This window comes from Giraffa tippelskirchi, chromosome 3 (assembly GCF_054371585.1).
Source record: "Giraffa tippelskirchi isolate mGirTip1 chromosome 3, T2T-mGirTip1v1.2.pri, whole genome shotgun sequence".
NCBI classification, from domain to species: domain Eukaryota; kingdom Metazoa; phylum Chordata; class Mammalia; order Artiodactyla; family Giraffidae; genus Giraffa; species Giraffa tippelskirchi.
In genome coordinates this window covers 74,597,423-74,624,711 of record NC_137277.1, presented here as the reverse complement: position 1 = coordinate 74,624,711, position 27,289 = coordinate 74,597,423, and the positions used below count along the sequence as shown (strand labels likewise).

The 27,289-nt window shown below is 37.7% G+C and overlaps 1 pseudogene; it reads right to left on the bottom strand.

Annotated features, from left to right (window-relative positions):
• Positions 1 to 130: 130 nt before the first annotated feature.
• On the bottom strand, positions 131 to 27,289 carry LOC145540442 (mitochondrial calcium uniporter regulator 1 pseudogene; annotated as a pseudogene).

Here is a 27,289-nt window from a genome sequence, read left to right as displayed (position 1 = left end):
CTCCTGCATCGCAGGCAGATTCTTTACCATCTGAGGCATCAATTCATTCAGGATTTAACAGTTACTCTACTTGGTAGGAACAATAAATATCCTCAAAGGTGTCCACCTCTTAATCACCAGAACCTGATAACTATGTTCGGTTAGTGAGAGTATCCTGAATTAGTGAGGTGGACCCAATGTAATCACAAGAGTCCTTAAAAGTGGAATAGGGAGATAGGTGGAAAAGTTAGAGTCAGAATGATTAATTCTAAGTACAATTGGTTCAAGGAAGCTGATTGGATTAAGGAAGACTTCCATTAGTCAGGGAAAGTGAGTGGACTCTATAAGCTGAAAGAGGCCAGGGATTGGAGTCTGTTAGAACCCATAGAAGGAATGCAGCCCTGACAGCATCTTGATTTTAGCCCAGTGAGACCTATCTCAGATTTCTGAACTCCTGAACTGTAATAAATTAATGTTGTTCTAAGTCACTACATTTGTGGTCTTTAGTTTCAGCAGTCATAGAAAACTGGTACAACCTATATTAGTTTGTATTATTAGCACCATAACAAAATGAACACATTTCTGTATAAAACTGTTGTTGAAAATGATATGAATTGAGCAACCACAGTTGTAGGACAGTACAGACAGATGTCTTTTACTATTATAAGCACATTCACTTTAATAAAATGACCAAATGAGAGGAGAGGCAAAACAATTGCTTTATGCCTTTCCTAAGACATTTACTTAAGATGATTTCTTCCTTGACAATACTCTTTGTAATCAATATGAAGCACTTTATTGTTTATGCACGTTGCTAACCATTCAAAAATTGAACAAAGAAACCGATTTCTTCTAATTTCATTAGGCAATTTTCTAAAACATAGTTTTTATGAATATTGTTCCTAACTAACTAGGGACTTTTTAACAAGTTGGATGAAATCATAAGATTAAGGTAACACAAAATACTGTCTTCACAAAATTATAGGCATTTAAGAATGCACATCAGAATGCATCTAAGAATCACTTCAGATGGTGACTGCAGCAGTGAAATTAAGATACTTGCTCCTTGGAAGAAAAGCTATGCCCAACCTAGACAGCATATTAAAAAGCTGAGACATTATATTGCAGACAAAGTTCTGTCTAATCAAAGCTATGGTTTTTCCAGTAGTCATGTATGGATGTGAGAGTTGGACTATAAAGAAAGCTGAACACCAAAGAATTGATGCTTTTGAACTGTGGTGTTGGAGAAGATCTTGAGAGTCCCTTGGGCTGCAAGGAGATCCAACCAGTCCATCTTAAAGGAGATCAGTCCTGAATATTCGTCGGAAAGACTGATGCTGAAGCTGAAACTCCAATACTTTGGCCACCTGATGCAAAGAACTGACTCATTGGAAAAGACCCTGATCCTGGCAATGATTGAAGGCAAGAGGAGAAGGGGATGACAGAGGATGAGATGGTTGGGTGGCATCACTGACTCGATGGACATGAGTTTGAGCAAGCTCCAGGAGTTGATGATGGACACAGAGGCCTGGTGTGCTGCAGTCCTTGGGGTCACAAAGAGTTGGACACGACTAAGCGATTGAACTGAAGAATGCAAAGGTGTGCACACATACACAAAAGCACCTGTCCATGGCAAAGCTAAGATGGTTTTAGGAAAGAAAATATTTGGCTGTATAGTATATAGATATAGAATTGCCAGAAGATGTGAACTTAATAAAATCAGATGAGTTTTCTTTAAAACAAGAAAATATATATTTTTAGAAGAAATATTTTCATCATTTAATTAATCTGTAGTTTGCTATTACTTATTTGCTCTTAATTTCTCCAATTATACAAAAGTTTGCAGAAATAATTAAATCTTCTCAGAACAGTTATTGATGCATTTTTGTTGATTGAGTAATGTTTATTTTTCTTGGTATACCATAAACTCATGGAATCAAGATTCATAAATAATTATTTGCATTATTTAATCTCTAGAGCCCAGGCTTTTGGGTAGAGTAGGTATCAATGAATGTTTATTTAATAAAAGGTTTTTGCTATAGAATGAGGTTTCAATATTATTAAGGTCTTTCATTTTCTGAAAGTTATGGATAGAAAAACATCTATTAAAAAACTGGGTGAAATTTCTTCTATGCCAAATGACAAAGAAGCTTAGAGATTAATATTTTGTAGCATCTCCTGGATGATGTCCAGCAAATACATGGCCATAATGATGAGGAAAAAAATCCATATTTAAGTTCCAAATTAAAGACTTTAAAATGATTCACTGGATGTCACAGGTTGCCATTGAAGAAAAAGATATCTAAGACCCCTAAGACTCTATGGCATTACAAACCAGTTCAGCTTTTGGTATATTTTGTTATTTAAAAAAAAAAAAATGAAGGAAGTAGCTACTTCAGATAACTATGATTTTTACTGCTATAATACCTCTATAATAAAATATCTTATATTGATAAAAATATCTGGGGGTGTTAGGTTTATAATGCCTTTTCAAGGATGCTATAATTTATAAGTTAGACATAGAAAACTATGGATCAATGCAATTGTATTTCAAACTAGATTTTTAAAGTATTCTTTGTTTTTAACCTAGAAACATAAAATAAATCCTTCAAAATGCCCATATTCAAAGAGGTTACGCTATAGACAGGAAATGACAGTGGGAAAAAGGCATGCCCACATGAAGTGATTGCACTGTTAACAAGGAAGTTTTTCATTTTGAAGCAACATTGCCAAAGCAAGGTCTTGTCTAAATTAAAGGCAATCTATTGAGAGGAAGAGAAACCAGAGGTAGATATTTTTAAATGGAAGAAATTTTTAATACAAAATAAGTCCCCAAAATGTGTTCTCATCTGTTATATTTAAATACCTCATATCATTCCAGGATCTAAGAGGTGGTTAATAATATCAAAGCAGTCAGGGCGAATAGTTCAAATGAAAGAAGAATCTTAGCTCTGCATGGTAATACATCTGGCCCATTGAATTTTACACAGCTCATTTTTTTTTAACTATTGTCCTATAATTAAGTTTGTAAAGAAAATTTTTACTGAATTTGTACTCAATTATAAATGACAAATGCACACAAACATTCATAGATATATGTAGTAAAATAATAAAGAATACATATAAAAATTAAACAGTCATAGAGCACATACCCTTTTATTTGCCAGACGACGAAAAGAAGGAATTCAAAACAGGAAAAAAAAAATCAAAATCTCCATGTTGAATAGAAGTTTATGAGATGTTGTACTTAATTTTAAAATATATAAAGTCAGTTATTTAATTATGAACAATTTGTAGAAGATTTTATTATTCTGGTCATGATGATAAATCATTGATATGTGATACAGCATGTTAATGTTTACCATCTTGTGATAATCACTTATGATACAGTATATATGTAGGTCTAATCTCAGTTTAATAGCTGAACAGGTTTCCAGGTTTCAGAGTGGCTATACGTGTGAAATGAGGATAACTCCTACCTGGTACATTTTTGGTAGAGATTTGAGATATGTGTAAACTGGCCCAGATGGTATATGGTACAGAGCAGAATTATAATATGTAAAAAAGAAAGATATATTATTGGTTAAATGTGGCTTACTAAAAATTGAATATCGTTCAATTTAATTCAGATGACCATTATATTTACTATGGTGAGCAGGAATCCCTTAGAAGATATGGAGTAGCCCTCATAGTCACCAAAGAGTCCAAAATGCAGTAATTGGATACAATCACAAAAGCATCAGAATGATCTTCATTTCTAAGGCAAACTATTCAATATCACAGTAATCCAAGTCTATGCCTCAACCACTAATGCTGAAGAAACTGATATTGAATGGTTCTATGAAAAAGATCTAGAAGACCTAAAACTAACACCCAAAAAAGATGTCCTTTTCATCATAAGGGACTGGAATGCAAAACAGTAAGTCAAGAGATACCTGTAGTAACAGGCAAGTTTGGTCTCAGAGTACAAAATGAAGCAGGGAAAAGCTAACAAATCTTGCCAAAAGAACACACTGGTAATAGAAAACACCCTCTTCCAACAACACAAGAGACAACTCTACACATGGACATCACCAGATGGTCAACATCCAAACAGATTGATTATATTCGTTGCAGCTGAAGATGGAGAATCTCTATACAGTCAGCAAAAACAAGACTGGGGGCCGACTGTGGCTCAGATCATGAATTCCTTATTGCCAAATTCAGACTTAAATTGAAGAAAGTAGAGAAAACCACTAGGCCATTCAGGTAGGTCCTAAATCAAATCCCTTACAGTTACACGGTGGAAGTGACAAATAGATTCAACGGATTAGAACTGATAGAGTGTCTGAAGAACTATAGATGGAGGTTCCTAATATTCTACAGGAGGGTGATCAAAACCATCCCCAAGAAAAAGAAATGCAAAAAGGCAAAATGATTGTCTAGGAAAAGAAAGAAAGTGAATTCACTCAGTCATGTCTGACTCTTTGCGATCCCATGGACTGTATTTTGCCAGAGTTCTCCATTCATGGAATTTTCCAGGCAAGAATACTGGAGTGTGGAGAAGGCAATGGCACCCTACTCCAGTACTCTTGCCTGAAATCCCATGGATGGAGGAGCCTGGTAGGCTACAGTCCATGGGGTCGCTAAGAGACGGACATGACTGAGCGACTTCACTTTCACTTTTCCCTTTCATGCACTGAAGAAGGAAATGGCAAGCCACTCCAGTATTCTTGCCTGGGACGATCCCAGGGATGATGGAGCCTGGTGGGCTGCCGTCTATGGGGTTGCACAGAGTCGGACACAACTGAAGCGACTTAGCAGCAGCAGCAGCAGCAATACTGGAGTGGATTGCTATATATCTTTCTCCAGGGGATCTTCCCAACCCAGGGACCAAACCCAGGTCTCCCACATTGCAGGCAGACTTTTTACTGTCTGAGCCACCAGGGAATTCTTAGGTCTTACAAACAGCTGAGAAAAGAAGAGAAGCGAAGGGCAAAAGAGAAAAGAAAAGATAGACGTATCATATTCAGAGTTCCAAAGAATAACAAGGAGAGATAAGAAAGCCTTCCTAAGTGAACAATGCAAAGAAATAGAGGAAAACGATAGAATGAAAAAGATTAGAGATCTCTTCAAGAAAATTACAAATACCAAGGGAACATTTCATGCAAAGTTGGGTGGATTAATGACAGAAATGGTATGAACCTAACAGAAGCAGAAGATATTAAGAAGAGGTGGCAAGAATACACAGAAGAACTATTTAAAAAGGATCTTAATAAATCAGAAAACTACAGTGGTGTTATCACTGACCTAGATCTAGATATCTTGCAGTGTAAAGTCATGTGGGCCTTAGGAAGCATTATCACAAGGAACAAAGCTAGAGGAGATGATGGAATTGCAGGTCAGCTATTTCAAATCCTAAAAGATGATGCTCTGTAAGTGTTACACTCGATATGCCAGGAAATTTGGAAAACACAGCAGTGGCCACAGGACTGGAAAAGGTCAGGTTTCATTCCAATCCCAAAGATGGGCAATGCCAAAGACTGTTCAAACTACTGCATAGTTGCACTCATTTTACATGCTTGCAAAGTAATTCTCAAAATTATCCAAGTTAGGCTTCAACAGTACATGAACCAAGAACTTCCAGGTGTTCAAGCTGGATTTAGAAAAGACAAAGGAACAAGAGATCAAATTGCCAAATTCCACTGTATCATAGTAAAAACAAGAAAATTCCAGAAAAACACACTTCTGCTTCATTGACTATGCCAAAGCTTTAGACTGTGTGGATCACAACAAACTGTGAAAAATTCTTAAAGAGATAGAAATACCAGACCACCTTACCTGCCTCCTGAAAAATCTGTATACATGTCAAGAGTAACAGTTAGAACCAAATGTGGAACAATGGACTGGTTCAAAATTGGGAATATTGTCATCCCGCTTATTTAATTTATATGCAGAGTACATCATGTGAAATGCCGGGCTGGATGAAGTACAAGCTGGAATCAAGATTGCCAGGAGAAATATCACCAATCTCAGACATGCATATGACACCACCCTTATGGCAGAAAGCAAGGAGAAACTAAAGAGCCTCTTGTTGAAGGTGAAAGAGGACAGTGAAAAAGCTGGCTTGAAACTCAACATTCAAAAAATGAAGATCACGGAATCCAGTCCCATCTCTTCATGGCAAATATATGGGGAAAAAAATGGAAACAGTGACAGATTTATTTTCTTGGCCCCTAAAATCACTGCAGATGGTGACTGCACTCTTGAAATTAAGACACTTTCTCCTTGAAAGAAGAGCAATGACAAACCGAGACAGCATACTAAAATGCAGAGACATTACTTTGCTGACAAAGGTACAGCAAGTCAAAGCTATGGTTTTTCCAGTAGTCATGTATGGACATGAGAATTGGACCATAAAGAAGGCTGAGCACCAACGAATTGATGCTTTTGAACTGTGGTGTTGGAGAAGACTCTTTGAGAGTCCCTTGTACTGCAAAGAGATCCAACTAGTCAATCCTAAAGGAAATCAGTCCTGAATATTCATTGAAAGGACTGATTCTGAAGCTGAAGCTCCAATACTTTGGCCACCTGATGCAAAGAGCTGACTCATTAGAAAAGATCCTAATGCTGCAAAAAATTGAAGGTAGGAGGAAAAGAGACAGAATGAAAACCTGACATTCTGCGGTCCATGGTGTTGGACATGACTGAGTGACTGAACAACAACAATGAAGAGATTTCTTTATTGAACAAAAAAGATCTTGAACACAAACACAGAGGCACACACGCATTCTAAACATAATTTCATTTTAAAGAGCATCAGGCTTAGAGGCACTAGAGTGAAAATTCATCCAGATGAAATACACCCTTACATCCACAGGCTATAAAAGTTTAAGGTTGATTTTTGGTGGTCTACTTAGTAAACATAAAACGGGCCATTGATTTTGTTGACTTTTTTTATTGTTTTTTAGGAACAAATATAAGTAACTAAGATTGTCTAGCTCTAACAGCCATGGCAAATATTTCAATAGAAAATGACCTTCCTATTAAAGTGGAATAAAATAATAGTCTTTTTGTATCCCTAGAGCTATAAACTTTATTCACATCCTCTTGGCCTAAACTCCTTCTGAAAATTACTTTATTGTTCAATAGCAACATTTTGCTTTTTAACTGTGATGATTATTGAGGCTTTATTATTCAGATATGAAATACACTTAGAAAATGCAAGAGCTTTGTGATTTGCCCATAATTTCTCATTGTTTCATATAAATTCCATTTTATTATGTAAAAATCATTACTTTTATCTGTAGGCTTCTTGGGATTTTAAACACTGGAGTCCATCTTTAGAAAATATTACTCCCTTTTAGTTTATGACCCATTGCAATTCAGAGAAAAAGTAAAACTAAAGGTTAGAAGCAACACAAAATAAAAAGATTAACTTTTGTTTTTGCTTTTTTTGTGTGGGTCATTGTCTATTACACTATATTCAAGTAGCTAAAGTTCTTATCAAATGGTAATGCCTAGGAATTTTGAGGAAGTTTGAGAACAGTTTAATGAGTAATCAAAGTATTTGGGGAAGTCTTACTGTCATTCATATTGTCTTTATAATAATTTGTTTATAAATTCTAGGGAAATGTATATATACCTAACAAATATATATATGTATATATATATGTATATATATAATTTAAAAATTATGATGGCCTCAACCTTATACACTAAGAATAATATATTCCTAAGGAAAAAGATATGTATAATTTGTTGATGATTGCTGTATTATTCTTCCGCATATCAAAATATCACAGACTGGGTGACCTGAACAGTAGACATTTATATATCTATTTTCTCACAGTTCTGGAGACTAGAAGCTCAAGATCAAGATCAGAGTTGTTTTCTGTTGAGGCCTCTCTTCTGACTTGTAGACTGCCACCCTCTCACCGTGTTGGCACACAAACTTTTCTCTGTGCATTCACCGAGAAGAAGAGGAAGAAGAGAGACAGAGGCAGGTATCCTATACCTGCTTCACTAGATTTGCCCCATCCTTATGATCTTTTTTAATCTTAATTATATAAGATTAAAAGGTCTTATTATACATAAAGTTTTTATCTTCAAAATACAGTCATAATAAGGACTAGGGCTGCAAAACCTGACTTTCAGGGGAAACACAGTTCAGTTCACAACAGTGGTGTTGTTTTCATTTGTACACTCACTTAATCATCACATTTACTAAGGATCTGCTATGAGCCAGTTCAGTTCAGTTGCTCAGTCATGTCCGACTCACTGTGACCCCATGAATTGCAGCACGCCAGGCCTCTCTGTCCATCACCAACTCCCGGAACTTGCTCAAACTTATATCCATTGAGTCGGTGATGCCATCCAACCATCTCATCCTCTGTCGTCCCCTTCTCCTCCTATCCGCAATCCTACCCATCATTAGGGTCTTTCCAATGAGTCAACTCTTTGCACGAGGTGGCCAAAGTATTGGAGTTTCAGCTTCAACATCAGTCCTTCCAATGAACATCCAGGATTGATCTCCTTTAGGATGGATTGATTGGATCTCCTTGCAGTCCAAGGGACTCTCAAGAGTCTTCTCCAACACCACAGTTCAAAAGCATCAATTCTGCGGCACTCAGCTTTCTTCACCGTCCAGCTCTCACATCCATACATGACCACTGGAAAAACCAAACCGTCTAGCCTTGACTAGATGGACTTTAGTTGGCAAAGTAATGTCTCTGCTTTTAAATATGCTATCTAGGTTGGCCATAACCTTCCTTCCAAGGAGTAAGTGTCTTTTAATTTCATGGCTGCAGTCACCATCAGCAGTGATTTTGGAGCCCAAAAAAATAAAGTCTGACACTGTTTCTACTGTTTCCCCATCTATTTGCCACGAAGTGATGGGACCAGATGCCATGATCTTAGTTTTCTGAACGTTGAGCTTTAAGCCAACTTTTTCACTCTCATCTTTCACTTTCATCAAGAGGCTCTTTAGTTCTTCTTCACTTTCTGCCATAAGGGTGGTGTCATCTGCATATCTGAGGTTATTGATATTTCTCCCAGCAATCTTGATTCCAGCTTGTGTTTCTTCCAGCTCAGCGTTTCTCATGATGTACTCTGCATATAAGTTAAATAAGCAGGGTGACAATATACAGCCTTGACTTACTCCTTTTCCTATTTGGAACCAGTCTATTGCTCCATGTCCAGTTCTAACTGTTAATTCCTGACCTGCATACAGGTTTCTCAAGAGACAGGTCATATAGTCTGGTATTCCCATCTCTTTCAGAATTTTCCACAGTTTATTGTGATCCACACAGTCAAAGGCTTTGGCATGGTCAATAAAACAGACATAGATGTTTTTCTGGAACTCTCTTGCTTTTTTGATGATCCAGTGGATGTTGGCAATTTGATCTCTGGTTCCTCTGCCTTTTCTAAAACCAGCTTGAACATCTGGAAGTTTACAGTTCACGTATTGCTGAAGCCTGGCTTGGAGAATTTTGAGCATTGCTTTACTAGCATGTGAGATGAGTGCAATTGTGCGGTAGTTTGAGCATTCTTTGGCATTGCCTTTCTTTGGGATTGGGATGAATAGTGACCTTTTCCAGTCCTGTGGCCACTGCTGAGTTTTCCAAATTTGCTGGCATATCGAGTGCAGCACTTTCACAGCATTATCTTTCAGGATTTGAAATAGCTCAGCCGGAATTCCATCACCTCCACTAGCTTTGTTCGTAGTGATGCTTTTTAAGGCCCACTGGACTTCACATTCCAGGATGTCTGGCTCTAGGTGAGTGACCACATCATTGTGATTATCTGGGTCGTGAAGATCTTTTTTGTACAGTTCTTCTGTGTATTCTTGCCACCTCTTCTTAATATCTTCTGCTTCTGTTAAGTCCATACCATTTCTGTCCTTTATCGAGCCTATCTTTGCATGAAATGTTCCTTTGATATCTCTAATATTCTTGAAGAGATCTCTAGTCTTTCCCAATCTGTTGTTTTCCTCTATTTCTTTGCATTGGTCGCTGAGGAAGGCTTTCTTATCTCTCCTTGCTATTCTTTGGAACTCTGCATTCAGATGGGAATATCTTTCCTTTTCTCCTTTGCTTTTCGCTTCTCTTCTCTTCCCAACTATCTTTAAGGCCTCCTCAGACAGCCATTTTGCTTTTTCGCATTTCTTTTCCATGGGGATTTTCTTGATCCCTGTCTCCTGTATAATGTCACGACCTCTGTCCATAGTTCATCAGGCACTCTGTCTATCAGATCTAGTCCCTTAAATGTATTTGTCACTTTTACTGTATACTCATAAGGGATTTGATCTAGGTCATACCTGAATGGACTAGTGGTTTTCCCTACTTTCTTCATTTTAAGTCTGACTTTGGCAAAAAGCAGTTCATGATCTGACCCACAGTCTGTTCCTTGTCTTGTTTTTGCTTACTGTATAGAGCTTCTCCATCTTTGGCAGCAAAGAATATAACCAATCTGATTTTGGTGTTGGCAATCTGGTGATGTCCACGTGTAGAGTCTTCTCTTGAGTTGCTGGAAGAGGGTATTTGCTATTACCAGTGCGTTCTCTTGGCAAAACTCTATTAGCCTTTGCCCTGCTTCATTCTGTACTCCAAGGCCAAACTTGCCTGTTATGCCAGGTGTTTCTTGACTTCCTACTTTTGCGTTCCAGTCCCCTATAATGAGCCAGGCACTGATTAAATGGAACTTATAATATAACCATTACATTATAATGGCTGGATTAAGCACAAGCTGGAAACAAGATTGCTGGGAGAAATATCAATAATCTCAGATACATAGATGACACCACCCTTATGGTAGAAAGCAAAGAAGAACTAAGGAGCCTTTTGATGAAAGTGAAAGAGGAGAGTGAAAAAACTGGTTTAAAACTCAACATTCAAAAAACTAAGATCATGGCATCTGGTCCCATCACTTCATGGCAAATAGATGAGAGAAGCAATGGAATCAGTGAGAGGCTTTATTTTTCTTTTGAGTTCCAAAATTACTGCAGATAATGACTGCAGCCATGAAATTAAAACACGCTTGCTCTTTGGAAGAAAAGCTAGGACCAACCTAGACAGATATTAAAAAGCGGAGACATTACTGATAAAGGTCCATCTAATTAGAGCTATGAGTTTTCCATTAGTCGTGTATGGATGCGCGAGTTGGGCTATAAAGAAAGCAGAGTGCAGAATTAATGATTTTGAACTGTGTTGTTGGAGAAGACTCTTGAGAGTCCCTTGGACTGCAAGGAGATCCAACCAGTCCATCCTAAACGACATAAGTCCTGAATATTCATTGGAAGGGCTGATGCTGAAGCTCAAACTCCAATACTTTGGCCGCCTGATGCAAATAACTGACTCACTGGAAAAGAGCCTGATGCTGGGAAAGATTAAACGCAGGTGGAGAATGGGACAACAGAGAATGAGATGGTTGGATATCATCATCGACTCATGGACATGAGTTTGAGCAAGCTGCGGGAGTTGGTGATGGACAGGGAGGCCTGGCGTGCTGCAGTTTATGGGGTTGCAAAGAGTCAGACACAACTGAGCGACCAAACTGAACTGATAATGTAGCCAGGAAGACATCTATTAACTGTGATGAGTGTTAAAGGGGGCAAAAGTTATAAAATGAAAATGTAAATAAGGAGATCTAACTTAAAGTAAGTTAATGCTAGTGATAATCCCTGCTTTCATAGATTGTCTTTCTAGAGAAAATCAAAATATTTTTTGCACATAAAAGTGACATATTTCATGTTTTTTTTTCTATTTGTGTATTTTATATGTTTGTCTGTTGGTAATATTAACCACAATAATTGAATGGTGAACTATTTAAATATGCATAAGCTCTTTAGTTTATATGAGAATTTACATTTGCTTAAATGCTCAAAGCACTTTAAACCACATTACACTATTTGATCTGTGCAAATATTGGGATGTAGCTGACACAGGTCATATTCAAAAGAAGTAAGTTCAGTTGAATAAAATCTCAGCATAGGATAGTTAAGTGACTTCTAAGATAAGTGGTAGCATGATAATTTATATCTCAAATGATTGATTTTTTTAAAATTTAGTTTTATTGGTTGCATCATGTTGATTTTCTTAACCTAATTTGTTCTTTTTTGGAAACTGACAGGAAAATTAATTTTGTTGTTTAAAAAATACATTGTCTCATACTTTCTGTAATATTTTTGCACAATTTCTCATTTTGATTAACTTTTTATGGAAATCACACATGTAAATAAATAAATGTATAGATAAGTTCATATTTACTTAACACTAATACTTTTGTTGTTTTTCGGCTGCACCATGTATCTTATGGGATCTTAGCTCCCCCGTCAGAGATCGAACCCAGGTCCCATGCAATGGAGGTGCAGAATCCTAACCACTGGACTGTCAGAGAAGTTCCTAATACTAATTTCTTAAAAGGTATATATCTTCATCACAAACTGATTTGTTATTTCAAGAAGAACTGATCAAAGTCCGTTCTCATTAGATGTGTAAAATATTCAAAATGACTTAATAGGCACTGCTTTTGTTTCAGAGATAATCATACCACTAGTGCAGAATTCACACAATTTTAAAAGAGATTTCAATGAACTGTGATAAATATTGTGATAAAGTGTATGGGCATATATACAGAATTATCTCATGTGCTTTGAGAAGGTTTAGGAGTTTCATATCTTAGAACATTAACTCCATTCAGTTCAGTCCCTCAGCTGTGTCCAACTCTTTGAGACCCCATGAATTGCAGCAAGCCAGGCTTCCCTGTCCATCACCAACTCCCGGAACTTGCTCAAATTTATATCCATTGAGTAGGTGATGCCATCCAACCATCTCATTCTCTGTCGTCCCCTTCTCTTCCTGCCTTCATTTTTTCCCAGCAATGGGTATTTTCTAAGGAGTCAGTTCTTCACATCACATGACCAAAGTATTTGTGCTTCAGCTTCAGCATCAGTCCTTCCAATGAATATTCAGGATTGATTTTCTTTAAGATTGATTGCTTAAATCTCCTTGCACTTCTTCTCCAGCACCATAGTGTAAAGCATCAATTCTTCAGCACTCAGCTTTCTTTATGGTCCAGCTCTCACATCCATACACAACTACTGGAAAAACCATAGATTTGACTAGACAGACTTTTGTTGGCAAAGTAATGTCTCTGTTCTCTAGGTTTGTCATTGCTTTTCTTCCAAGGAGCAAGCATCTGTTAATTATATAGCTGCAGTCACTATCTACAGTGATTTTGGACCCCAAGAAAATAAAGTCTCTCACTGTTTCCATTGCTTCTTCCATCTATTTGCCATGAAGTGATGGGACCAGATGCCATGATCTTTGCTTTTTGAATGTTGAGTTTTAAGCCAGCTTTTTCACTCTCCCCTTTCACTTTCATCAAGAGGCTCTTTAGTTCCTCTTCACTTTGTGCCATAAGGGTGTGTCATCTGCATATCTGAGGTTATTGATTTTTCTCCTGGCAACCTTGATTCCAGCTTGTGCTTCATCCACCCAGCATTTTGCATGATGCACTCTGCATACAATTTAAATAAACAGCCTTGATGTACTCTTTTCCCAATTTGTAACCAGTCCGTTTTTCCATGTCCAGTTCGAACTGTTGCTTCTTAACCTGTATACAGATTTCTCAGGAGGCAAGTAAGGTGACCTGGTATTCCCATATCTTTAAGAATTTTCTACAGTTTGTTGTGATCCACACAGCCAAAGGCTTTAGTCAATGAAGCAGAAGTAGATATTTTTCTGGAATGATGTGTGCTAATTTTCTCCTGCAACTACTCCAAAACTGCAACTTGCTGCTGAACAACCATCGACAGAAGAATGAGGGATCCCAGCAAAAAAAGATACCCCACATCCAAGGGCAAAGGAGAAGCCTCAACCAGATGATAGGAGGTGTGAAATCATGTTTAGAATCAAACCCCATGCCTGTCAGAGATGCTCAGAGTGCTCAAACAAAACCTTGTGTACACCAGGACACAGAGACCCCACAGAAACTGAGCTAGACCTGCCTTTGAGTGCTTGAGTGTCTCCTGCAGAGGCATAGATCAACAGTGGCCTGCCATGAGGACAGGGGATCTGGCTGCAGCAAACCTGGGACACCCAGTGTATGGCATAAATCCTCCTGAAGGAGGTCAACATTAGCCCCACCATAGAGCCTCTGAGCAGACGACCCACAAACTGGAGAACAATTATATCAAAGATGTTCTAAGTTCAGTTCAGTTCAGTTGCCCAGTCGTGACTGACTCTTGTGACCCCATGGACTGCAGCACGCCAGGCCTCCCTGTTCATCACCAATTCCCGGAATTTACTCAGACTCATGCCCATTGGGTTGGTGACGCCATCCAACCACCTCATCCTCTGTCGTTCCCTTCTCCTCCCACCTTCAATCTTCCCCAGCATCAGGGTCTTTTCAAATGAATCAGTTCTTTGCATCACGTGGCCAAAGTATTGGAGTTTCAGCTACAGCATCAGTACGTCCAGTGAATATTAAGGACTGATTTCGTTTAGGATGGACCAGTTGGATCTCCTTGCTATCCAAGGGACTCTCAAGAGTCTTCTCCAACACCACAGTTCAAAAGCATCAATTCTTCAGTGTTCAGCTTTCTTCACAGTCCAACTCTCACATCCATACATGACCACTGGAAACCATAGCCTTGACTAGATGGACCTTTGTTGGAAAGTAATCACTCCATGGGTAATAGATGGGGAAGCAGTGGAAAGAGTGTCAGACTTTATTTTTTGGGGCTCCAGAATCACTGCTGATGGTGAATGCAGCCATGAAATTAAAAGACGCTTACTCCTTGGAAGGAAGGTTATGGCCAACCTAGACAGCATATTTAAAAGCAGAGACATTACTTTGCCAACTAAAGTCTGTCTAGTCAAGGCTATGGTTTTTCCAGTGGTCATGTATGGATGTGAGAGTTGGATGGTGAAGAAAGCTGAGCGCCGCAGAATTGATGCTTTTGAACTGTGGTGTTGGAGAAGACTCTTGAGAGTCCCTTGGACTGCAAGGAGATCCAATCAATCCATCCTAAAAGAGATCAATCCTAGGTGTTCATTGGAAGGTCTGATGTTGAAGCTGAAACTCCAATACTTTGGCCACTTCATGCGAAGGGTTGACTCATTGGAAAAGACCCTAATGCTGGGTAGGATTGGGGGCGGGAGGAGAAGGGGATGACAGAGGATGAGATGGTTGGATGGCATCACTGACTCGATGGACATGGGTTTGGGTAGATTCCGGGAGTTGGTGATGGACAGAGAGGCCTGGCGTGCTGCAATTCATGGGGTCGCAAAGGGTCGGACACGACTGAGCGACTTAACAGTACTGTCTCTGCTTTTTAATATGCTGTCTAGGTTGGTCATAGCTTTTCTTCGAAGGAGTAAGTGTCTTTTAATTTCATGGCTGCAGTCACCATCTGCAGTGATTTTGGACCCCCCCAAAAATAAAGTCTGCCACTGTTTCCACTGTTTCTCCATCTATTTGCCATGAAGTGATGGGACCGATCTGTCTGAGTGACGGCCCCATCCTGCTGGGTGTGCAGTGACACCGTTTCTGTTTTTATTTCCAGCAGCTTCCTTTCTTTTAACGAATACAATTCTTTCACTCTGCTCTTTTCTAGATTGAAGTCTAATTTGGTATCTGTTCGAACTTCGATCACTTCATCCATTACTTGTTGTTTTAACCGATGGAGCTCAAGTTTTATCTTCTCATTTTCTGATCTGAGGGCTGAAAATTCACTCTTCTCCAAAATAATCATACCTTTTTTCACGTTAGCGATCTGAGACATTATTTGCTGAAGAGTGATCTCCTGCTGCATCTTGGTGACCATATCTTTGTAGATGATATCCACGTTGGCCTCCATGATCTTGATCAAGGCAGATACAATGACTTCTGCTTGTTGAGTAGTAAACCCATTCTCCTGGAGCACGCACACTAAGGCATGGGTGTCAAAGTAGAGCTTCCGGTTCCCAGGAGAGGTGAACTCTCTCCTTTTGCTGTTCAGCTGCAGATTCCCAGCACAGAGGCTCAGCTCTCTCCTGGAGGACGCCAGGGCGGCCACCCGGCCGAGGCACCGGGGGGGGGGGGGGGGAGCGGGGCCGCGGCCGCCCGGCGCTGGCAGGGCACCAGCAGGAGGAGGAGCAGCGGGGAGGCACGTGCCGCGCTGCCGCGGGCCGTCTGGGCGCCGGGGCGCAGCGCCCCCGGACCGCCGGGGAGCGCTGGCAGGAGGTGGCGCGCGGGGAGGAGCAGGAGCCGCCGGCCGCCAGGCGGGCGCTTAGGCCTCTTGGCCGCGACGGAGCCGCAGTCCAGCCCCGACGGGGTCAGTGGCCGGGGAGCGTGCTCGTGCCGGTCACGCGCGGCACCCACCCGACACCTACGGCAGAAGCGAGCACGGGAGGCCGCGCCTTTTTTTTTTTTTTCCACCTCTGGGAAAAAGTTCCTTTAATAAAAACGTTCTAGTACATTTACAGGATTGTCATCACTCTTCATCTACAGCACTCGATAGGGCAAATACAAAATAAAGGGCCACCTAGACGCGCTCAGTATAAAAACGCAGTTTTCTGAATGTTGATCTTTAAGCCAACTTTTTCACTCTCCTCTTTCACTTTCATCAAGCTCTTTATCTCTTCTTTGCTTTCTTCCATAAGGGTGGTGTCATCTGCATATCTGAGATTATTGATATTTCTCCCAGCAATCTTGATTCCACCTTGTGTTTCATCCAGCCCAGCGTCCCTCATGATGTACTCTGCATGTAAGTTAAATAAGCAGGGTGACAATATACAGCCTTGACCTACTCCTTTCCCAATTTGGAACCAGTCTGTTGTTCCATATCCAGTTCTAACTGCTGCTTCCTGACCTGCATACAGATTTCTCAAGAGACAGGTCATGTGGTCTGGTATTCCCATCTCTTTCAGAATTTTCCACAGTTTATTGTGATCCACACAGTCAAAGGCTTTGGCATAGTCAATAAACAGAAATCGATGTTTTTCTGGAACTCTCTTGCTTTTTCGATGATCCAATGGATGTTGTCAATTTGATCTCTGGTTCCTTTGCCTTTTCTAAAACCAGCTTGAACAGCTGGAAGTTCACGGTTCATGTACTGTTGAAGACTGGCTTGGAGAATTTTGAGCATTACTTTACTAGTGTGTGAGATAAGTGCCATTGTTGAGCAGTTTGAGCATTCTTCAACATTGCCTTTCTTTGGGATGGTCTCACACTGTTGCAAACGTTCTAGGTCCCACAAGATATTCCCCGTCCCGGTGATCCGGCAAAGTGACTTAGAACCCCCATGGAATTTAACTTTGAAGGTCAGTGGGATTTGATTACAGAACTTACACAGGACTGGGGAAACAGACTCTTGGAGGGCACAAACAAACATTGTGTGCACCAGGACCCAGGAGAAAGGAGCAGGGACTCCACAAGACACTGACCCAGACTTGCCTGTGAGTGTCCAGGAGTCTCTGACGGAGGTATGGGTCGACAGTGCCCTGCCAGAGAGTCAGAGGCACTGAATACAACAGTCCTGGGAGCCATGGGGTGTCCTGGCATAAGTCCTTTTGAAGGAGATCACCTTACAACCATTACTCCTACCATACCCCTACCATAGGTTGGCCTCAGGCCAAACTACAGGGAGCAAACATAGCCCCACCCATCAACAAAAAAATGGACTAAAGATTTACTGAGCTTGGCCACACCCATCAGAGCAAGACCCAGATCCCCTGCAGCCAGTGCCTCTCATCAGGAAGGTTCCACAAGTCTCATATCCTTATCCATCAGAGGGCAGACAGAATGGAAACCACAATGATAGAACATTTACTAGGAACTACTAAAATTTATCTAGGTTAAAAGGAAGTTAAAGATGGAATAGTATTTGCAAAGACCCAAGAATAAGGGAAAGCATAAATTCTAAAGCAGCTTCAGTAAGTGTTATATGGCTTACATATAGAAGAAAAAGTGAGAATGATGAGAGATGGAACAAAAGAGGTGGTAATTGTTAACTTCTCTTAAGCTTTGTGTGATAAAACTTTTAATAGTTAACTTCTCTTGAACTCTGTGTGCCAAAACTTTCTTCTAGTCTTGCATATGGGTTATCTCAGGCATTCCCAGAAAAATCCTACAGATTTTTCTTAAACATTATATGCTCAACTATGTATTATAGTTGGTAAGACATGATATGGCAGCTATATTGCCTAACAACTATTAGCTGTGCAATTCTAAGGAAGTTATTAACCACTTTGTGCCTTGGTTTCTTCATCTGTAAAATGGGAAAGTGGAAGCCCATCTACTTGATAGTTATATTATGAGGATTATGTGAACTATCAAATAGAAAGCACTTAGACAGCACCTGGCACATGATAAGCACATGTTTTAGTTATTAATAGTATTATTTTCCACACTTTATATTTTCTGAAACTATTGGGGTGGTCCTTTCAACATATAAGCCAGAATACATTAGGACTCTGATCAAAAGCCTGGGCTGGAGTCCTAGCTCACATAGGGAACGAGATTCAGCGCTCTCAAAACTGACCTCAACTTTGCCATCCTCTCCTTCCTCCACTAAAGTTTCATTGGCCACTCAAATGTTAGTCAAACATTCTACTTCAGAATATTAAACCCTCATTATTCCCTCTAATCAAAAAATTCTTCCCAGGTCCCAGTGTGAAATAAAAACTAGCTTACATATCATTTTATTTTCAAATGAACAAATGTTTAAATACCCAATATCCAAACTTTGATGAGACTTTACAAAGTTACCTGAATGATTCTGATCCTGTAAGAATGAAATAAATGAAAGGCAAAATAAATGAGTATGTCCTGGGTAACGTATTATTAAAAAATAAAAAGGGTAGGAGCTCTATTGTTTAAAATAATCAGAAAAAAATTCTATTTAACCAAAAGTTAGTGAGCTTGAAGTCAAATTGGCTTGGGCAAACCAAATACATTGTTCTTAAAACTAACAAGACACAATGTGAAACAAATGGATCCAAAGATTTAGATATTATCATCAGGTTGGTCTTTTTATCTACTAATTTGATTCATTTTATGTCAACCTGATTATCTCATACTGCAGATAGACTTTCTCTATATTACAGGAAAGAGAAACATGGCTACAAATATTTGCAAGATTTTACAATACCAGGGACTTATCACTAACCTGTATATACCAAAGAACTTCTCTATCCCTTGATTATATAACATATAAAACATATATATACAAACAGACACATATATACATATACACACATTCCAATTTTATAAAACATATTAGAATGTACATATATTTATGTTTATAAAATAAAGAGGAATGTATCTATATATTGCAATATAGTTAATAATTATATAATGTGGAATATATATATTCCAATTGGCCAAGGGGTAGGCACAGTATCGATTAATCAGATCTTATTCAAAAGCCTTCCCCTGAAGAAGGGGAAGGAGAAGTGGTGGCCATATTCTTCAATTTACATCCAAAAAAAGTTAGAATGCTTTCATCAAAGGGCTGTGTGAGGTTAGATTGTTGTTTACAGAGGAAAGAAGTGACAGTGGATGTGAAAAATGACATGTACATTATAATTCAACTGTGATTTATAAGATCTATTTCCATTTTAAAATTATATGAGCATGAACTTTTGTGTTCTTGAATGTTCTCATTGGTTTAGTGGCAGTACGGAACATACTTCAGTACATTTATGAAATATTTGATCTTTAGATTTTTTTGAATCACAAAACTCCTTGGAAATTTCCAATAACAGATACAATGTCATATTTTAGGTTCACAGCTCTTTGGTAGGAAAGGCAGATATCAACCATCCCTATTTATATTGTTAGCTTAATATCAAAAAGTCTATAAATGTTTCAAACATTTTTGCCTCTTTGGAGTAAAATTTGGAAACTTTAAACACATAGCAATTTGTACTTTACTTAACTTTTACTCTTGTTCTTAAGCTAGAAGGCTTAAACTTTGTTAACCTTTTAATCTTTTTGTATGTGACATTTCTGTGGAAAGTATTAAGAACTTACTCCATACCATACCCTAACGGAGAAAGCAATGGCACCCCACTCCAGTACTCTTGCCTGAGAAACCTCATGGACAGAGGAGCCTGGTAGGCTGCAGCCCATGGAGTCGCGAAGCGCGAAGAGTCGGACACGACTGAGCGACTTCACTTTCACTTCTCACTTTCATGCACTGGAGGAGGAAATGGCAACTCACTCCAGTATTCTTGTCTGGAGAATCCCAGGGACGGAGGAGCCTGGTGGGCTGCCATCTATGGGGTCGCACAGAGTTGGACACCGCTGACGCGACTTAGCAGCACCAGCAGCAGCCATACCCTAATGTAGAATAAGTGAGTATAGCAGAAAATACCACCATTAACAGCAAACATTAAATCCAGAGACTCTAGCATCTTATTTTTTTTTTTTAACAATTAGCAGATCCCTAAGCATCAACTACGTTTTCTTGTTTATGTTGATTTTGTCCCAATTTTTCAAATATTAAAACCGGTATCCTAGATGCACAGAATTGGCAGTTTTATAAATATCGTTTAGTCTAATACCAATCCATGTTTGCCCCCCCCAACTTGGAACATGACAATAAATAAAAAAAATATATTTTTACAAAAGAAACCCTGGCAAGTTTCCCTTAACACTTGAAAAATAAATACATAAAGAAAAGCCCCACAAAAGCAATTAAACAATTTAATTTTACTTAAAAGAGTAAAAACATAAGTAAATAAGAGTAGCTAATGAGTCCTATTAGGTTTAACTTTAAATCCAACTTGAAGCTCTTGATATCCACTTGGGGTGGGGGAAGTGATGTAATTTATACAGTTTAATTTTTTAGAAAGGGTAAAGTTCACAGATAAAGAAAACAAATCTTTAAAACTAAATTATATACATAATTACTGTTTGGCTAATATGAGACATTTTAGAAAAGTGAAAAGAAGTCTTCAATTAACTTTTATAGAAGATACTAGTTTCCTCCAAGACAATGTTTTCAATGCGTCTCCACTCCAAAAATAAAGCAGAAGTAATAATATTGTTAAAATGCAGAAAAGTCATTTCTTCAAGGAATTGGAAGTACAGAACTATCAGTTCAGTTAAGTTCAATCTCTCAGTCATGTCCGACTCTTTGCGACCCCATGAACCGCAGCACGCCAGGCCTCCCTGTCCATCACTAATTCCCTAAGTCCACTCAAACCCATGTCCATCGAGTCGGTGATGCCATCCAGCCATCTCATCCTCTGTTGTCTCCTTCTTCTCCTACCGTCAATCTTTCTCAGCATCAGGGTCTTTTCCAATGAGTCAGCTCTTCGCATCAGGTGGCCAAAGTATTGGAGTTTCAGCTTCAAAATCAGTCCTTCCAATGAACACCCAGGACTGATCTCCTTTAGGATGGACTGGTTGGATCTCCTTGCAGTCCAAGGGACTCTCAAGAGTCCTCTCCCACACCACAGTTCAAAAGCATCGATTCTTCGGCACTCAGCTTTCTTTATAGCCCAACTCTCACATCCACACATGACTACTGGACAAACCATAGCCTTGACTAGACGGACCTTTGCTGGCAAAGTAATGTCTCTGCTTTTTAATATGCTGTCTAGATTGGTCATAACTTTCCTTCCAAGGAGTAAGTGTCTTTTAATTTCATGGCTGCAGTCTCCATCTGGAGTGATTTTGGAGCCCAGAAAAATAAAGTCAGCCACTGTTTCCACTGTTTGCCCATCTATCTGCCATGAAGTGATGGGACTGGATGCCATGATATTGGTTTTCTGTTGAGCTTTAAGCCAACGTTTTCACTCTCCACTTTCACTTTTATCGAGAGGCTCTTTATTTCTTCTTCACTTTCTGTCATAAGGGTGGTGTCATCTGCATATCTGAGGTTATTGATGTTTCTCCCAGCAATCTTGATTCCAGCTTGTGCTTCCTCCAGCCCAGCTTTTCTCATGATGTACTCTGCATATAAGTTAAATAAGCAGAGTGACAATATACAGCCTTGACGTACTCCTTTTACTGACCTAAATTGGTTTATCAGAGAAATTTAGTTATCACTAGTAGAATGAATATTCAGCTTATCTCTGGGAAAGTTTCCCACTATTGTTTATTGTTTGTTTAAATAGGTCTGTGATGGCAGTTATGCTATAACCATTTATTTGAGGCTTTGCTTCTGAAATATTAATGTTTTTTGGTGTTTCATAATAAAAGGACCTCATGCAATTATATTTATTATGGAGTGTGACTTTTATATTCTTGACTAGAACCTCACCTGGCACATAGTATACAGTCAATAATATTTTAATGAATAAATAGTGAGAAGTCAAACTCACATCTGCAATATGATACAAGGTAACCAGCCAAATTGCCAATTGCATAAATTAATTTTATCTAAAGCATAATTCAGGAACACCTTCAATGCTCAAACAAGTATTTATCTAACATCATTTTCAAATATATAGAATGTTAAAAGAACAAAATACTTTTAAACAAATTTCTGAAAAGCCCAACAAAACTGAAAACAGAAAGGAATAAAAAGTTGAATAATTCAGACCATGGAGTTTGCTCGTGAGTCAGAGCAAAGCTGAGCTAAGTGCAGAGTGGATATGAAAGGGCAGACAGGGAATATAATTAAACTGTATGAATAACTACGATTTGAAATAAAAGCCCAGTATCGTACTAGAAGTCCGAGCCAGAGCAATTACACAAGGAATAGAAATAAAAGTCATCCAAAAATCCTAAAGACTCTGAAACACTGTTAAAGCTAATAAATGCATTAAAGTTGCAGAATCAAAATCAACATAGAAATATCCGCTGCATTTTTATATACTACCAATGGATAACCCTCCCCTCCAAATTTAAAAAAACAATCTCTCTTGCAATAGCATTAAAAAGAATAAAATACTTAGGAGTAAATTTAGCCAAAGAGTTGAAAAGTCTATACACTGAAAACTATATAACATTGATGAAAAAGAAAAGACATAAATCAATGGAAGGATATTCTGTATTTATACAATGGAAGAATTAATATTGTTAAAATGTTTATAGTACCCAAAGTCATCTATCAAAATTCCAAAGTCACATTTCATAGAAATAGAAAAAACTCCTAAAATTCATATGGAATAATAATAATTAAAAAAAAAAACACACCCACTGAGTTATCAAAGTAATCTTGTGAAAGAATAAGAAAACTGGAGATATCACATGTCAGTATTCACATACAAGTAATGTGTCTTGTTATCTATCCATTGTCATCCTTTTTCATACTAACTGTTAATATATTAAGGTACATTTCTCTTATTTCCATTAATCTACTCAGGACCAATGAATAAAAGAAAGAATAAAAAAAACAAATATCCCTAATTGGGGGAATAAATTAACATATACAGGAACATTAGACCACTTCCAAGGGTATGTTCTTTTAAGATATGCATTGTTAGAAAGCTGTTTATTTAGATGTCTTATTTCTATAAAAACATTTTAGCAGGGCATGGAAAGTCAGATGCACTCAGTATTTTTTTTGAAGATGCCTACATCTGCAATTTAAGTAAAGATGGGAGTGAGATAACTCTAATATTGAGTTATGAAATTCTTTGGAGAAAAAATTGATGTTGAAATAATGAGTAATATAGTTAGGTTAGTTGCTTACATTAATACAATATAAAATGCTAATAATACTGAAAAAGAATGATCAATCTTTAGTCTGAAAATATTCAATACAGCTAACATAGTAGTTTTTATTGTTCAAGTTAAAAGGAGCATTACATAGTGACAAAGGGATTAATTATCTAAGAAAATGTAATATATATATATATGCACCTTACAAATGTATGTATATGCACCTAACAATGGAGAGTCGAAATACATGAAGCAAAACTAATAAAACTTAACAGAGAAATAAATCCACTATTATAAGTGAAGACTCTCAGGACCCCTCTTTCAGAAATTACCTAGAAAGCAGAAAATCAATAAAGATATAGTTGACATGAATAGCATTCTACTTGATCTAACTGACATTTATGAAATACTTCATCCAACAAGAGAATGCACAATCTTCTCAAGCTTATATGGAATATTTAGCAATATATATCACATTTTTGGGCTGAAGCACACTTTAATAAATTTAAAATAATAGAAGTAAAACTACCTATGTTCTCAGACTATATGGATATTAAACTGAAATCAAAACCAGGAAGAGATGTAGAAAATCTCAACTTTTGCAGAAAGGACACTTGTAAATAGCATATGAACCAAAGAAAAAGTCTCCAGAGAAATTTAAAAATATTTTGAGCTAAATAAATTTATAAATATAGTTTATGAAAAGTAGATGCAGTGAAAGCAACTCTTAGAGGGAGGTTTATAAAGCATACCTTAGAATATAGAAGGGAAATATTAACTAAGTGCCCTCCACTTCCATTCTAGGAAACTAGAGAAAGAAGAACAATTTAAGCCAAAAGAAAGCTGAAGAAAAGAAATAAGTTAGGCAGAAATCAATAGGATTGAGAAAACAATGGTGAATATTAATGAAGCCAAAATTGGTTGATTCAGTAAGTTTTACTTAAGAAATATTGATATTTAATTAAATACTATTAAAATGATTGATCTCTGCAAGGCTAACCAAGAAATGAAGAGAGAAAACACATACTACAAATATTTCCTCTTTCTGAAATGAAAGAGGGACATCACTACTCATGATCACATGAATATTAGAAGGGAAGGATAATAAAGAAATGCTATGAAACCTATATGCCCACAAATTTAATCACTTAGATGAAATGGATTAATAACTTGAAAGACACAAACTACCAAGACTCACAGAGGAGTGGTAGATGATCTCAATGGCTATATCTGTTGGAACATTCTACCAATAATTAACAAAATTCCAAAAACATAATGCATAGCCCAATGGTTTTAATGGTCATATTTCCAAATATTTAAGAAAGAAAGGAGGATAACTGTATTTAATCTCTTCCAGAAAATAGAAGCAGAGAGAACATTTTCTAAATCATTCAATAACATCAGAATTATCTTAACACATTACCAGAGAGGGAAGCTACAGACACACACACACACGTATATATTATTACCATCAATGAAATACTCCCCAAAATAATAGCAAATTGAATCCAACATTACAGAAGAGGAAAAATACAAACCTATATATATCTTATTATCATCAATGATATATACCCCTCATAATAATATCAAACTGAATTCAATAATATATGAAACAACTATACATGACAACCAAGGTCAATTAATTAGGGTTGGGGTTCAACATTTGAAAATCAATGTATGCCACATCAACATGAAAAATAAAAAATACATATATTATCTCAAACGATGCAGAAAATCATTTTAAAAAATCCAGCAGCTCTATGGTAAAAACTAAACAAAGTAGGAATACAGGGAAGTTTTTTCAACTTTATAAAGAACATTTACAAAATCATACAACTGTCTTCATCCTGAATCGTTAGTGTATGATCTAAAATTTATCAGAGATCTGTGTTTGTCCAAAAGTCCCTCTTCTGAATCTTCTTGAAGATGAAGCACTTTTACAAAATCAGAGTACAACAATAACTGTCTATAAATGACTCAAAACTTAAGTATGGCTAAACACCTAATGACAATGTAATTGACAAAGAAGCTTAATTAGAGTAACCAGAATTATGATTGATTATAATAACACTCAAAAACCTTAATCTCTGGCAAAAACCAATAAACAAATAATTATGAACTGCTTATCATATTAGCATTTTTTGATTGAAACTATTATGCTGTAGTCTTCCTCTCCTAAGAAGACAATTGTAGGTAAATTTAGACCCATCTAACAATCAATGTTTCAATATTTTAGCTTATTTGAAATGACCCAGATAATTAATAAATTCTCTTTATTTCACTTAGCTTTAAATTACCAAAATCTGGAGAGACCATTTTAGACATTCCCCAAACATAATTATTCCCATAGAATTTATCTAAAATGTCTTCTCATTCACATTTATTTAGTTTCATCATATCAAGTTATTTTCCCTGCTGACAAATTTGCAACAGATATAAGAACATCTTATTTGACCTCTAGTAAATCTAGGTACAACAGAAGTCTTATAATATTGATGACTCTAAAAACATATCTCTATCAATCAAACCAAGGAGCTTAAGTAGCTACAATACCAGATATCAATTCAGTACTAAATATTTCCCAAATCACATGAAGCTGAAATTCATTCTTTTAAAATAGTGAGAATTAATATGTGTGTATTTTCTTTCAAGCCAACTAAACAGAGTTTATCCATAAACCAATCTTGGCAATGCCATTTGGAACCAGAGACACCTCATATATATAAATTAACACATAGACACACATATATCTATATAGATACAGAGATCTCACAATCTCACAGTTTTCCTACTTAAAGTTTAAGAAGTTTTCTCCTTCATTCTCAGAGTTAGGGGCCCAGGTAGATTATTTGCAAATCAAAGACACAAGAAATGAAATATCAATTCCTTCTAGAAAGCTAACTTCTTTTAAGGGTATTTGCAAAACCAGTTTTAGAATGTTAAGACATTCCCATTTTGGCCATTTTCAATGCTTCTTTTTTTTTTTTCATTGTCCAAATAGCAAATTCAGCTTAACTAAGTAACTATAATAGACAATAATATATACCATTCACTAATATTTGCATGCCTCACTTAGAGAGGAACAAGAATCAGCATTCAAGTTAACCTTTGCCTCGGCTGTTGACTCAAGACTCTGTGACCTCTCTTCAATACAAAAAGCAACAACCATTCCATAGCTGTTGTCACTGACTTATTGGTCTAACTTCTATCTCCTCATTGTAACAGTGGCCAATATCTCTGCAACAGCCTTGGGGGTGTCTCAGAGTTCTCTGTACCCTCTTGAAGACTTCCATTCATCAAGCACAGCTACCAGAGGTCAGAAATATGAATGGAAATTTTGCCATAACTTTTGAGATTTTCCCCACAGCTTTTGAGATTACCCCCGCAACTTTTGGGCTCCACATTAATGGATGGCCACCCCAGGATTACACCCATGGTGTAACTTTCAGGCCCTAAATGTTAGTGGATGGCTCCCTACAACTTTTCATTCCCATCCCTATCTCCAGGCATCTTGGCACTCATGGGCTTGTCCTCCATCTCCTTGCTGCTCCCACAATGGTTTGGTTGCACAACGAAGGCCCACAGACCCAGTATTGGCCTAGCTTCCTTACCAAAGAAAGTACCCGGAGTTAGTGAAAGACATCAACAGTTTAGGGGAAGCCTACCTGTCTGAAGCGAGGTTCTGGAGCAACACTGCACTTGGTGCAGCAGACAGTGAGCAGGACAT